The sequence below is a fragment of the Macrobrachium nipponense genome, chromosome 19 (assembly GCF_015104395.2).
Source record: "Macrobrachium nipponense isolate FS-2020 chromosome 19, ASM1510439v2, whole genome shotgun sequence".
Taxonomy (NCBI): domain Eukaryota; kingdom Metazoa; phylum Arthropoda; class Malacostraca; order Decapoda; family Palaemonidae; genus Macrobrachium; species Macrobrachium nipponense.
Window position 1 is genome coordinate 4,958,872 of NC_061088.1, and position 14,725 is coordinate 4,973,596.

General features: G+C 47.0%; 1 protein-coding gene and 1 pseudogene across 4 annotated transcripts in view; both read left to right on the forward strand.

Annotated features, from left to right (window-relative positions):
- Positions 1-234: 234 nt before the first annotated feature.
- LOC135213880 (agmatinase, mitochondrial-like) lies at positions 235-4,407 on the forward strand (annotated as a pseudogene).
- A 1,107-nt stretch (positions 4,408-5,514) lies between these two features.
- The window catches only part of LOC135212389 (HORMA domain-containing protein 2-like), a 90,963-nt gene continuing 81,752 nt past the window's right edge, over positions 5,515-14,725 (forward strand). For 2 of the 4 annotated variants that reach the window (XM_064245762.1, XM_064245777.1), the window contains exon 1: positions 5,515-5,629. The gene's annotated coding sequence lies outside the window, so the exon portion shown is untranslated. The remainder of the gene's footprint in view (positions 5,630-14,725) is intronic. The other 2 variants (XM_064245769.1, XM_064245784.1) reach the window with 1 other exon arrangement.

Here is a 14,725-nt window from a genome sequence, read left to right on the forward strand (position 1 = left end):
TTCCTTGCTTACAATTTTTGATTGTTTTCAATCCTTTCTTGCTAAAACTTTTTACTTGTTTTCCCAACCTTCTCTTGGCTAACATTTTTTACTCTTTGTTAACCCTTTCTTGCTACATTTTTACTTGTTTCCAACCTTTTCACAATAACGGTTGCTGATTTCTTTTCTGCCTGTTCGTGGTATCTAAGATGAGTTTCCAACATGTGTTAATGACATGTGTTTACCACAGTATGAACACAGCCTAGAATAATGGCGACTATTTCCAAAAAGCAATATCTAAATTTTTTTTTTCAGTTTGCCAGAGCGGCCTGCAAGGATATTCGGGACGGATACATGAAGCTTATTGTTTCCGGCGGATGTATTCCACTGACGATGGGTGGGGGGAGACCACACCATCTCGTATCGATTCTCCAGGCAATTAAGGTAAGATATGATGCAATAACTCCCATCAGAATTACTGTGGGTACAAATTGCGTGTCTCATTTTAGGAGGTTTAGAGAGGCATTCAATTCGTGGTGAGAGTCTGGGCATGTTGCCAAACCCGCGGTTTAACCCACCCGCCCCAATTGGGCTTTTATTTTGACACCTTGCCGCGGTTATAAAAGGGTACCGCTACTTGCCGTGAAATTGGGCTACTCTGGAAGAAATAAACCGCGGCGCCAATAAATTGTTTAAATGGTATTTACAAATGCAATTTCTTATATAATAATTTCAAAGTGGAAATGTAGATCGATTATTCTATTTCAAATTTCAAATTTCAATAGTTCACAGACAGTTTAAACCATAATGATGAAAAATTGTAAGTTGGTATACCAGACAGACTGACGCCTTATAGAGTAGACTATATGGCGTTTGCCAGTTAAGACTTTAAGACTTCACTGTTTTCACTAGTTAGACATCAGCTTTATCTTTACCACTCAGTGAGAGGGTTGACTTAGTTCAAAATGCCAAAGAAGTGTAACTGGAGTGTGTATAAAAAAAACATTATAACCCAAAATGGGAGAGCGAGGAACTTCTGGAAGATTGGATTAGAAGTGTTCCTGGAGATGAAACAAAAGCTAAGTGTCGGTTTTGTAACACGGTTATAAGAGCCCATCATTCAGATTTAATCAAGCATTCTAATGGCACACATAAAGCATATATAAAAGCAAGAGAAAGTAACGTTACGAGATTTTTTGCTAGTACATCTTCTCAGCAAATCAAGCAAACAGATCACAATAAAAAAAGTTACAGATTTGAAACTTTCACTATGCATTGCTTGTCATACATCAATCAATTCTATTGATCATATTGGTGAAGTAATGAAGGATTGTGCAAAAGGCTGTACTTGTAATAAAAACACCTTTCTATATTTTTACACTGCAGGTAAATCTTGGGGACTGGGGTGAAACAGTCCATAAAGATCCTGTTGAATTCTGGGGTAAGGTGTTGGAGTATGAAGATGCAGGCGGAGAACGGGCATTTAAAAATGTGGCCAAATTTGTCTTGAAGATATTATGTTTTCCTATCAGCAATGCTGATGTAGAAAGAGTTTTTAGCCAGGTCAATTTAATCAAAACGGACCTCAGGAACAGAATGGGACATGACCTCCTAACGGCAATTTTGTATATAAGAAGTGCCATGCATACTCAAGAGGGGGAGGAGGACAAAAAATGCCAATGTCCAAATTTTGAGCCAAATGAAACTATGATTAAAGCACTACAATCTAGTTCATTTTATGATCATGTTGAATGAACAACAAATCTCTTTATTTCTTTTTATTTTGCTCATTTTAATTTTGTTAAATGCCATTCAACTAGTATTTAATTTTGCAAGAAATATTCGGTTTTATTTTCTGTATTTTTGAATAAAAATTACATAAGTTTTTCGTTATTATACTCTTCTACAAAAGCTTAGTTGTTGATTTCGATCCCCGGCCCCCTAATTTGTTTCTATAGAATATCATATTAATAGTTTTTAGTACCAATTTAATGATGGCTAAGTTGCTATAATTGGGCTACTTTTGAAGCAAATGCCGCGACTTTTGAGGCTTTGCACCGCGTTTGGATGTCAAGTTATTTGGCAAACCCTGATCTGGGCGGCCTGGGCTCAGACGATAGCAAATCTAAACCCGGCGAAATCTATATATGCCTAATGATACGAAGCTTATTTGGGATGACACAATAGTTATAGTAGATACCAGACACAGGTCGTGAATATTCCTTCTCACCCCTGATTGATTTCAGGCCAAATACGGCCCTGTGGGGCTGATTCACGTGGACGCCCACGCCGATGTCAGCGACACCATGCTCGGGGCTAAGATCACCCACGGGACCCCCTTCAGGAGGGCTCTGAGGAGCTGATTGATCCACACTCCACTTTTCAGATCGGTTTGCGAGGTTCCACTCAGGCGAGTCCTCATAAAACTGGGCAGATCGAGAAGGTAAGTCGATGTAGGAAGAGAGAGAGAGAGAGAGATTGAAATTCTGTAACGAAAGATTTGAACAGTGTGTTACTACACAGCTCATATTCATTGTCTACATATTTTTCTTGTTATGCACAAGGGGAGATGATATAGACAGATAAAGAAGAGAGTGAGAATCTGTAACGAAACATGTGAACATTATGGTTCGATACACGATAATAACCTCATGTCCTTTTACTATATATTTATCTTCACTACATAAGGAGAGAGAGAAAAAAACTTTTGGACATTATGGTACTAGTATGCCCCTCAAATTCATAGGCTCATATATATTTATCATCCCATACAGACATACATATTTGTATCTCTGCCTGTTTCCTCATCAACTTAGAAGTTATTATTTGTTTATTTATGTATTTATTTTTCTATACTATTCATTCATTCTCCTAGGGATTTACCATTTACTCTGCCGAGGACTGCTGGTACAAGTCCCTCTCTCCTCTGATGGAGACGATCAGACAGAAACTGGGAGACAAACCTGTGTACCTCTCCTTCGATATCGACGGTATCGACCCTGCTTTCTGCCCTGGCACTGGTTAGTTAAAAAAAAAAAAAAAAACAAAAAAAAAAAAAAAAAAAACCATGTTTATCTCTTCTTTGTCTGTCCTGTAACACCCGTTGTACTATCCCTTCCTAAATGCACACGGTTCGTTGACTGTGACTATGTCTTACCTTCTACTGCCTTCTAAGCTTTGATATTTTTCTTGTTTCTGTTCTTATCGATTCACAAACTACTTTTTTTCAGTGTTTTAACATATTTATCCTCTTGTAGTTGTTATTATTTTATAATTCTGGTTTTACATCGCCCATTCGTTTATGCGAATATTTCATAAGAATTTCTGTATCAGTTTATGCAAGGGGTGAGTTTTTAGACAATTTTTTAAGAATTATTTTTTTAAATTGTCTCCCATTTCAGTCGGTTAAGAAAAAAAATGGGTTATTTTAACAAACTTCATTGTTGTTTACAGTCCTGTAGCCTGTACAATGTGATTTATCACTTACATTCCTTAATTTCACAAGTTTTCCAAGTATAATTGTTCCTAATTTTAAAAAGTTACAGAAACCATTGTTTGTTACTTTTGGACAACTCTGCTATACCCTTAGCTGAACCCTAAGTTTGTCAAAGTCTAGGCAGGGATAAGGGGCCTTCTGTTGATTCCTGAACCCTGCCAACCATCAGAGACGTGTGTGTGTAATATTTGTTTCAATGCACACAGGCACACCTGAGATCGGAGGCCTAACGACCATACAAGGGCTGGAAATTATCCGTGGTTGCCGGGGTTTGAATCTTGTCGGTTGCGACCTAGTTGAGGTGAGTATTGTTTCTTCGTTGTGCAGTGGGACAAAAAAAAAAAAAAAAATTAAAAATATTGTAACTGCTGATGTAATACTACGCTGAACTTAAATAAAGCTTTCAAGTAAAATGTGACTGATTATATACGGTGGTTAGTTGACAGATAGGCCTAATGATATTCAGTTTTTTTATTTTTAATTTTTTTTTAAAATCTGGTTAATCCTAGAACGTGGAACGCGATATGTTTATGCCCACAATGACTGTTTGTCGTGTGTTAAATACAATCTGTAGACATAACTCTAGGTTTAAATACCTCAGAGCCCTAAACCAGCGAATGCAAGGACCGATGCCATAGTCCTATGAATTGTTTGTCTATTGGATGTGTTCTCATATACAGCAGATCTTCATCTGAATCATTTGAACACAGTTTTTAAAAATCTCGTCTGTTTTTCAGGTGTCCCCTCCCTACGACTTCGAGGGAACAACTGCATTGACAGGGGCCACTTGCTCTTCGAAATGCTGTGTCTTACCGGGAACAAGTTTCCAGAAAAGTGAACATGATGGAAAAAGTTGGGGGCAACTGTGCTGAGTTTTCTATGCAATAATATTTTATGCTCTGTTTTAGTAATAAAGGAAGTTGATTTTTTAATGTCCTGTTTCCTTTTCACCTTGATTTTGTCTTGTGTGCTTGTATGAAGTTAGGTCTTTGGAGGATAAAATTGCATTTTGTGAAAATTTAAAGCCAGGTGCCTATTTAGAATCTGTTAGGAGTAACGCAAAAGCCTTAACTTAATCTGGCTGTCACCATTCTGTTAATGTTTCTGTTGTTGAAACCTACAGCATATATTGCAATGACTTAAAAATAGTCTAAATTTCTCACGTAAAGTTAAAATGTCAGTGTAATGTATCTGGCATAATCATTTGGACCAATCATGTTGACAAACATTACCTTAACTATTTTATAGGCACTAATGGCACTGGTATTCAGTATCTAATATGCACAAAGTTGATTTTGCACAACAATAGATTTTTAATTTCCTTTTTGGTGTTAAATATGCCATTCTCATAAAAAAAAAGACCAGTGAAAACACGAACTCAGCCCTCCCTCTATAACCAAGACCAACCGGCTAAAGTGCATTGTAACGAGAGAATGACGTCACGTGCAAAGCCTCCATTAAGCTTAGTGTCTTTCGTCAGCCTTGGCGGGAAAATATCTATCGGTAAATTGAGTCCGGAGGTCCACGCCAGTCAGCATACTCCATTTCACACCATACCACATCTTCATTTAGAGCAAGTGTCCCTGCTTAGATAACCCAGACTAACCGAATAGCGGGAAAGTAATTGAATGAAACGAAGATAATGTCTGGCAATGATATCTCCGTTGCAGCACAACCTTTAACAGTGGCTATTTGGATCAACCCAAATATTTTGAATTAGGACTTGTATAGTTTATGAGTATGAAATGTGTTTAATAATTCTTAAAAACTTCCGTGTTTTAAATAATCTTCTACACCCGACCAAATGGCTGGAAAGTAATTCATCCAAGAGGGGATGCCGGCTGGCAGTAATGGCTCGTTCGCTGCAGCATAATATTAACTGCTATTTAGATTAATCGTAATGTGCTTAATTATACATTTTTATAGTTTTTAATTATTGTTTGATATATTTATAATTATATATTACGTTTTTATGTAAAAATAAACTCGTAAATGTTATTTAAATTCTCACATTAATACAATAACTTGTACATTTCTTGAAGAGAACAATTCGTAAACAAGCGAGACGCAACTGTTTCGCAGCGAGACCTTCTAACTCTGCCACAAAATTCGTCTATTTTCTCAAGATTTTTCCCAATTACTAACTTTTCGGAGGTATGTCGCGCCATTAATTTCGTACTGAGATTAATTTCACTGAGCCTCATAGCTCAGATGTGATGGTAGTATAAGAAATAAGCGAGTTGTTGTCTAGTAGTCCTGCATGATCTGGAGCCGCCATTAGTGCCAATCCTGAGGAGGTTGTGGTCCGCCTTTTCCCTACTAAATTTATGTCTTCTTATACTATTCGATTGCTCGCAGAGTAATGAATTTTAGGGCGTTTTAAGTATGGGGCTGAACTAGGCATAGGCCTATCGTACTTAGGTATAGCCTACTTTAATTGGTTTCGTCAGGGATGCCATAGGCCTAGGGTAAAAAACCGTAGGGTACAGAGTGGACCGTGTACGATCAGCGTGGACAATCCCCAAAAAGTACATTACTATAACACGTCCTGACATCGGAGATGGGCATCAGTCGCGACTTCTTGTTGGTGAGAAACGGAGCTAAAGACCTCTACTCTCCTTTCGAAGTAAGTATTTTCTCCAAAGTTAGAAATTAAGGCCAAATTTTAAGATTTAAACAGAGGGTACTGAAAATGGCGCCCCAGGCGTGGAAATCTCACCAAAACGCTTTAGAAATTTTTACTTACAACTAAAAATGTTTCGAAGATTGACGCCATCTCGATGTTTACGGAGTCGCTTGTGTCAACAAACTTTCCATTTCCTGTGATAAATCCGCACACCACTTTGTACCCACAGACGCTGGAGCACTTTTATCACACAATCGAAACACGATTTGTTCCGACACGGCATACAAACCTTCGGTCCCTTTTACAATAGGAAGGTACTAGCGGCAGCTGGATAGGTCGTAAGCTTTCGAACAAGGGGTTCGGTAGTTAACTGCTTGTCCGACAGGCGCGCGCGGCGCGACTGGAGGTAAACAAATCACTTTTGCTTTCGGCCTGACTGGCGTGTGGACGTGTATCATCGCTCTCTGCCCGCTTTCATCGTCGTTTGCTTTCGCATGATTGTGTTTTTCTTTTTCTATGTATCTAGTGAAACTGAATTGTAAGTACAATCATTTCATTGAATTCAATTGTGAATTAAAGGATCTTGGTTCACAGAACGCCCGCCGATTACCCGAGTGCCGGGACTGAAGGGCGTAATTGCGGGAATTCATTTTCCCATGAATGATCCTCGTATTGTGTATGCTCGGTGCCGAGGGCGGGCGGGAGCGCTCGCTCTCCGAGCGTATATTGGGTTGGAAATGTTGTAGATGAAATCGTAAGTAAGTGCTCTTTTCATTTATATTTTTTTGACCTGTATGCCCGTTGCCGAACGAATGCGCTCGGCACGGAAACTTATTCAGTATGAAAGTGGAATCGCAAGTACAGTATTCTTTTCAATTTTCATATATTATTTTTTAATTGTAGCAATACTCATTTTGGATCAGTTTCCCGAGCTTACCCGGAGATTGATCCTTCCCCCCCTTTTTATTTTTGAATGAAGTGAAATCGCAAGTGCAGTTCTTTTTCATTTTCATTTTTTTATTGAGATTGCATTGTTGACTGGGATCAATGTTCCGCTATTCACGGGAATTGATCCTTCCCCTTTTTTTTATTTGTATGAAGTGAAATCGCAAGCGCAGTAGTCTTTTCATTTTCATATATTTGTTGATTGCAATCAATTCATTATGGATCAAGGTTTCCAGAAACCTTGATCCATAAAGGTAAGGAATAGAAACCTTTCACCCTTGCGCTCGGTACCGAGGGCGCAAATGCGCTCGATCCGAGCCCTTATTCATTGTGAAGTGAATCGTTTGCAAGATGCATTTTCATTTTGTTCCTTATTATTAGATTGCATCAATATTATTTGGTTCAAGTTCCGCTCAGTCAGGGATTGATCCTTATGCCTTAGTATTCGTGCCGATGGCACGATTGCTCCTACTAGCTCTTATTTTGGTTGTTGGGTACATGGGTACTGTGCGGGGGTGGGGAACGAGACCCCCCCCCGCTCAGTTCCCACAGATGGCTCTTCCCCTTAGGGGGTGGGGGGGGGAGGAGGTTATCGGCGTTCTTCTCCTCCTCGCCCGATCCGTCGAGCGCGGGGGAGGGCGCTCTGGGTGCCTGATGTACAATTGTATTAGGTGGGGTCTTCCACTCGTTCTGGGAAGGGATCAAAAAAAAAAAAACCCCCGCACGAGTGGGGATTTCCCCCCCATTAATCGCTACTACTAGGTTATTTCCGCAGGTGCTACTACTGCCCACGAGCGTGGACCTTGGTGAGTATGGGCGTCCTTCCAATTGCAGAGCGTGCTGGTGTCCAGGGCTGCGGTTCTATGTCTGGGCTACTGCGGTCACCATGGAGTGGTGACCACGCAACCAGGTGACGACGTCCCTCCTCACCTGGTGTACTCCGCCTCACGTGGTAACAGTCTTGCCTACAGCCGCTGTGAAGTGCCGTTCGCCGTACGAGAGGGGGCGTGCCGCCGTCGCTCGTGGTTGCCGCGCTGCAGCGACCACACTTCCGCTGCCCTAGAACTCGCCCCTGGACCTGCCGCCGTACCAGGATGTTGCTGGCTGCTGCTCCACTTCCTGTGTTTTCCGGGGCTGCCTGCCGTACCTGCCGATTCTGGGCTGACTGTCCCATGCAGTTTACTGCGCTGGCTGTCCCTGCCGTTGCTGCGCTGGCTGTTCCTCCGCCGTTGCTGCGCTGGCTGTCCCTACCGATGATGTGCTGGCCGTGCCTGCTGTTCCTGAGATGCCCATACCTGCTGATGTCGTCCCTGTTCGTGGTGGTACTACCCCAGACTTTGGTCTGTCTGTACAGGTGCGTCCGGGCCCTGTGGCTTCGGCTACAGCAGCCCCGGCTCGCCCTGGATAGCAGATCTTACGTCTGTCCTGAGGCAAGCTGACGAAGAAGAGGAGGAAGGTGTCGTGGTCGTCGTCTTCATCTTCTTCATCGTCGTCGGCCGCCGCCTCTTCCCCTTCGACTTCTAAGGCTTTAACAGCCGAGGAAGAAGAAGGTCGCCTCCTCCCTCCTAAGAAGCTTCCTCGGGAGCTTCTCGGGACCCGTCTCACCTCGGTGGGACGGGAGGGTTCCTTCCGCTGGTCCTCCTGCTCCTTCGGGAGCGGGGCCCGTCTCTTCTTCCGCAAGGAAGAAGACTACGGGGACCAGAGGGGTACCGGCTAACACCGGTACTTCCTCGCCTGGTGTCAGTGGTTCTGCCACTGCATCAGGTCGTCTCGGCCTCGTCGTTCGCGGGAGGTACCGAGTGTACGGTCCCGCCTACCAGCGACGTGCAGCCAGGAACCAGACCTCTGAGTCCGCTCAGCGGTCAGGTTCACAGCACGGGGCGAAGACTGGTGACGAGCCGTCATGCGACTCTCACCAGACCAGCTCTCACTCTCGCGGTGAACAGCTGGCTACCCGGGGACGTGACGGTCCACGACCGACCACGGGCTGAGGCTGGGAAGAGGTCCTCCCGTTCGCCGGTGCCAGCCACGGCTGGAACCAGCGACGTGACTGCCGTGAGGACAAGCACCGGTCTCACTGCGACAGTGGAGCCTGCAGGTCGCCTGACCGTCGCTCTCACAGAGAGCGATCGGGTACGGCAACCAGCACCAGCTCTTCTGACACTCGAGATCGGGGACCGCTGTGCTCAGTCCAGCCGTTCTCCACAGCGAGACGGTTCGACCAGCCTGCAGCTCGATCGTCACCGCGGTTGACGATCGCCTGCACCCGCCCTCCAAGCCTGCTGGTCCTGCCAGCGAGCGACGAGGGAGCGTCAGGTCTGCCTCTCCCGTACCTTCAACCTCCTCGGGTTACACCGGGAGGAGCGAGGGTATTGAGGAGTGATCGTGAGGGGTGCGCCCCTCATGATCCCACCACGACGCGCCCTACGTGCCAGGCACGGTTCTTGGACCGGCCAGGACGTATGCGCAAGTGGATGGGGAAGACCGAGAGGGCTGTCGCTGTTCCCCCTTCTTAGGAGGAAGGTTCTCGGAATATGCTCTTGTTCGAAGGGCTTAACGGTCCCACTCTGCAAGATGCTGTGACTTCCGAGATCCAGAGGAACTTTGCCGAGGTTACGGCGCTGATTCGTCAGCACAATGACCTCGGGGAAGGATCGCCGCTCCCACCAGCAGAGCCACGTCTCGGCTCGAGTCGTTTTGGGGCCCGAGAGGGAATCCAAATCGACGGTGGGTCTGCCGCGATCGAGCTTGCCGACTGGGTTGAGCCAGGTAGTCTCTCGTCTCCGGACAAGAAGGCTCTCTCGGTTCTGGACGGTCGAACAAGCTCCTTCACCTCCTCTACTGCGACAGAGGCGTTTCTACTGTCTCGGACATCGTATTTATATATCCCTTCGGTCCTCCTGAGGTTTTCGACCTCGACGAGGACTGGGGGGAATGAGTCGGAGCGGTATCGGCTCTCTCCTGTCAGGTCTCGATCAGCCCCAACCACCGACGACGTTCACAGTGGAAGGACGGCATTCCCCCTCACCTGCTGCCGGAAGTGGGGGGTGCCTGGCCAGCCATTTGGGACCCGGTCCAACAGCAGGCGTTAACGTTCCAGGGGCATCGAAGGACGTAGCATTGAGACAGGAGATCAAGACCCATGCTGAGCAAGAGAACTGTAGAAATCGGTACGGATCAGTCACGCCGGGCTTTACAGCCGACTCTTCCTGGTGGAAAAAAGTCTACGACAGGCTGGGCGCCCAGTGATAGATCTCTCTCCCCCCCCGAACCGGTTGGTTCGCCAGACCCGGTTCACGATGGAGACGGCACGCTCAGTGCTCGACTCTATCAGGGAGAACGATTTCATGCTTTCAGTGGACTTGAAGGATGCGTATCTACAAAATACCCATTCATCAGTCCTTCGGAAAGTACGGCAAAGTACCTCCGCTTCATCCTCGACGGGACGGGGTACCAGCTCAGGCCACGTTGCTTCGGTCTCTCAAACAACGCCCCACAGGTGTTCACGCAAGTGTTCACTCTGGTGTCTGCTTGGGGCCATTCGCACGGGATATGTCTGATGGGGTATCTCGACGATTGGTTTTAGTCCTGGCGAGCTACCGCTCGCAGTTTGCTACAGGACAGGGATCGACTGCTCGAGTTCTGTCGCGATCTGGGGATCGTTCTGAACTTCGAAAAGTCCCGATCTCGAGCACAAGCAGAGGATGAAGTACCTGGGTATGCTGATCGACACGGTAGCAGATTCAGGAGGCAGCCAACCAGTTCCTGTCTCGGCAGGAACAGGTAGCTCAGCAATGGCGAAGTCGTGATCGGACACCTGTCGTCACTCGGGAAGCCAGTCCCTAACGGGCGTCTTCACCTGCGGTCTCTTCAGGGAGACCAAAGGAGAGTTGGTCACAGGCGACGGATCCCCCAAGCCTTCCATGGTCACTGACACAGGAGGTAGGCAGGACCTAGCCAGGTGACTGGACGACAGGAACCCCTTAAGAGGAGTGCCTCCGCGCACTCTCACCCCCCGACATGCAGCTGCTCTCAGACGCCATCGACCGAGGGATGGGGTGCACACCTGGAAGAGTTGCGGACTTCAGGAGTGTGGTACGAGAACGACAAGCACCTTCACATCAATGTAACTGGAACTACAAAGGCAGCGTTCCTTGCTCTCCAAGAGTTCCAGGACCGCTTTGATGGGACACTCAGTGGTGTTGATGTACGACAACACCACGGTGGTGGCTTACGTCAACAAACAGGGGGGGCCTAGTGTCTCTCCCGTTGTATCAGTTGACTCGGCAGGTGCATTCGAGTGGGCCGCAGGCACCTCAATAGAGCTGTCGGCACGCTACATTCCAGGGAAGGAATGTAGTAGCAGACACGCTCAGCCGTTCGCGGGATCAGGTGATAAGGACCGAATGGTCTCTACACCATGGACGTGGCGGAAAGGAAAGGCTCTTCGACCTGTGGGGGCGACCAGTCGAGATCTGTTCGCCATCCGGCACATCAGGAAGCTCCAGGTGTTCTTCTCGGCCGTGCCGGATCCATGGGCAGCTGCAGAGGAACGCTCTTACACACCCGTGGGACAACCTCTTCGCCTATGCCTTTCCCACCCCCGTTCAGCCTGATTCGCAAGGTGATCAGTCGAGCACTGGTCATCCCGAATCTCAGGATGATCCTGATGGCTTCCAAATGGCCACGGCCATTTGTATCCGGACCTGCTGGCTCTTCTCGCAAGAGAACCGAGAGAGATTCCCCATTGGCACAACCTTCTCGGCCAGCCACAGCTCGAGCGGTAACCACCCACCGAGCAGTCCAGTCCCTACGTCTTCACGGCTGGCTGTTATCCACCTTCTCTTGCGAACGAGAAGCTTTTTTCGTAGCGCAGCAACAGAGATGGCTGGAAACGTCCGTCAGTCCTCTGCAGCTGTGTACCAGGGGAAGTCGGCCGTCTTCGGTGGTTGGTGTCGTAGACGGGGCCTATCTCTTCTCAGAGCCACTCTTCAGCAGGTAGCGGATTTCCTCGTTTTTTCTTCGCCGAGGAAGCTCCTCTAAGTTCCCACAGTCAAAGGATACAGAGCCGCCTTGTCGCTCCTCCTGAAACTGACGGGATTGGACATCTCGAACTCGTTCGAGATCTCCTTGCTTAGGAGCAGCTTCCAAAGGTCTTGCCAACCCAGGGAACTCAAATGACCCTCGTCTTGCTGGACCTGCATCGGCGAAGAGAGTACGGGAGCGTCATGCAGATAATGATGTGGATGATGCTGCTTTGTCCTGGGAGGACGCTACGGCGCTATCTGAAGAGAACTCGACTCTGGGCTGAGTGTCGACGCCTCTTCGTTAGCAACGGGGTCAACAAGAAAGAAGTATCAAGAACACTCTTTTCGTCCTGGCTGCGTGAGGTCTTCAGGAGGGCGTATGAGGCTGATGGTAGTTGACGACATCCGTACGTCCCGTCCGAGAACTCACGAAGTCAGAAGTATTGGCCCCTCGTTTGGCGTTTCGTAAGAACTTCTCCGTGGCGGCAGGTAATGGAAGGCAGGGGTCTGGTACAACCAGACCACCGGCAACTTCCTTATACCTCTTGGATATTGCCCATAGGTCCTTGATCGGTTTCCTAGGACCCGTGTGGCTGCTCAACACGTCGTCTAGCTAACCCAGACCCTAGCAGGCTGAACAGCATCGAGTCCTGGTGTGACTGTATGAATAGATAGTGATGAGAAAGTGACTGGCTTCTCTTTCTATCTTTTTCTTCCCCTCTACCTGTGGGTAGAGGGATACGGTCATCACCCTGCTGGATAAGGACGAGATGCCGGTGAGCTATATGACAGAGCCCCATCCTATCCCTTTCACGAGGGATGGGAGCAGAATATCCACCACTTCCTTCTACAAGGGGGGGAAGTGGATGCCTACAAGAGTCAAAACCATGACTTTAACTTTGCTCCTGTACAGGACAAGTTCTTACATTGCTGGTACGAAGAGATACGCTTGCCTCTCTCTAGTACTCGGTCCAGAGGTCTGACCATTGATCCTGCGGTGCACACCCCGATCAGTCGACAGAGGCTTGGATCCCTCCCTCGCTCTTACGACCAGGGAGGCTTCCAAGGTTGGGCGAACACCAGTCCTGTTCACAAAAGACTCAGATTCCCACCAAGAAGTGAGTCTTCCTATTGTAAAAGGACCGAAGGTTTGTATGCCGTGTCGGAACAAATGACAATTTGTCTAAAATTGCATTTTCATACAATCAACTTACCTGTCAGATATATACATAGCTAAGACTCCGTCGTCCTCGACAGAAATTCAAATTTCGCGCCACTCGCTACAGGTAGGTCAGGTGATCTACCGCCTGCCCTGGGTGGCAGGACTAGGAACCATTCCCGTTTTCTATTCATATATTTTCTGTCGCCGGTGGTATCAACATCGTTGCTGCCTCCTCTTGACTGGAATTCGCTTTTCTAAGCAATTGATCATCTTTTTGTGGACTTTTGGTGACGTACCTGGATCGTTGTTTTGGCATTCGCTACTGTGGACTGGATTTGGACTTGCTTTTGGAATTTTTCTTAAGAATGTCTGATTCAAGTGTTTGTGTGAGAATGTGTGTGAATGTAGGCTGCAAGGTGAGGATACCGAAAGCTTCGGTTGATCCTCACACTGTATGTCGCAAATGTAGGGGTTTTGATTGTTCTATTTCTAACACCTGTCATGAGTGTGAAAGGTTGAATGTTGAGGAATGGAAGACTCTAACTTCTTACTTGAAGAAGTTAGAAAGGGATAGAGTCAGAAGGGCTGCATCTAAGATGGCGGGTAGTTGTACAAGGCCTATTGAGCCTTTAGATTCTAACTCTTCTCTTAATTATGATTCTGTATCAGGACCCTCACTAGCCGTACATTCAGATTCAGCTTCTGAAATTGCTGAACTGAAGGCTACGCTTCACAGGATGAAATCCGAAATGGCTGCCATAAAAGGTAAGGAAGGTGAAAGTGACTTTAGTGAAGTGAGTGTCCCCAGTGTTGTGGAGGGGGCGTCTGACCGTCTCTGCGACGCTCCCAGGCCTAGACCTCTTCCAAGCTCCCAGCCCAGAGAGAAGGAAAGTCGAAAGCCGTACGGAGGTTTGTGAATTCCCCCCGGTCAGCGTCCCTTCAGCAGGTGCTGTGTATAGACAGCCTGCTCAGGACCGCTATCGAAAAAGCGTCCTCAGAGAGTGCTTCTCTTCGTCCGCTTTCTCCCTCTCCTAAACGAGGGTGGAAGGATTCAGACTTGTCCAGGCCCCTGAAAAGGTACTGGAGAGATCCTGGCTTGGATTCAAGCCCAGAACGCTTTTCGGAAGAAGAACCTCCTTCTATCAAGAAGGCGAAGAGGGTTTCGCCGTCCCATGATAGGGCCAACACTCCTTCGAGGTCTTCCTCGCCCGTTCAAGAAGACGCAGGTGAAGCGTCCAAAAGGATCATTTTGGCGGTACAGGAGCAGCTTTCCGCCCTAGTAGGAGTCCTTTCGAAGGATCCTCCTCGTAAGAAAGACGTCAGACTGCCGGTCAAGAAGACTCGTCTTCCTTCTCCCACCAGGAGTGAGTCTTTTGAGGTCTCAGATAGAGACTCGTGGGAAGACCTGGATCCGCCAGACAAGCGCGTAGCAACAACCAAGCGCGAGGCGTCCTACAGACGAGAACGTCCTCTAAGAGAGAGTCGGACAA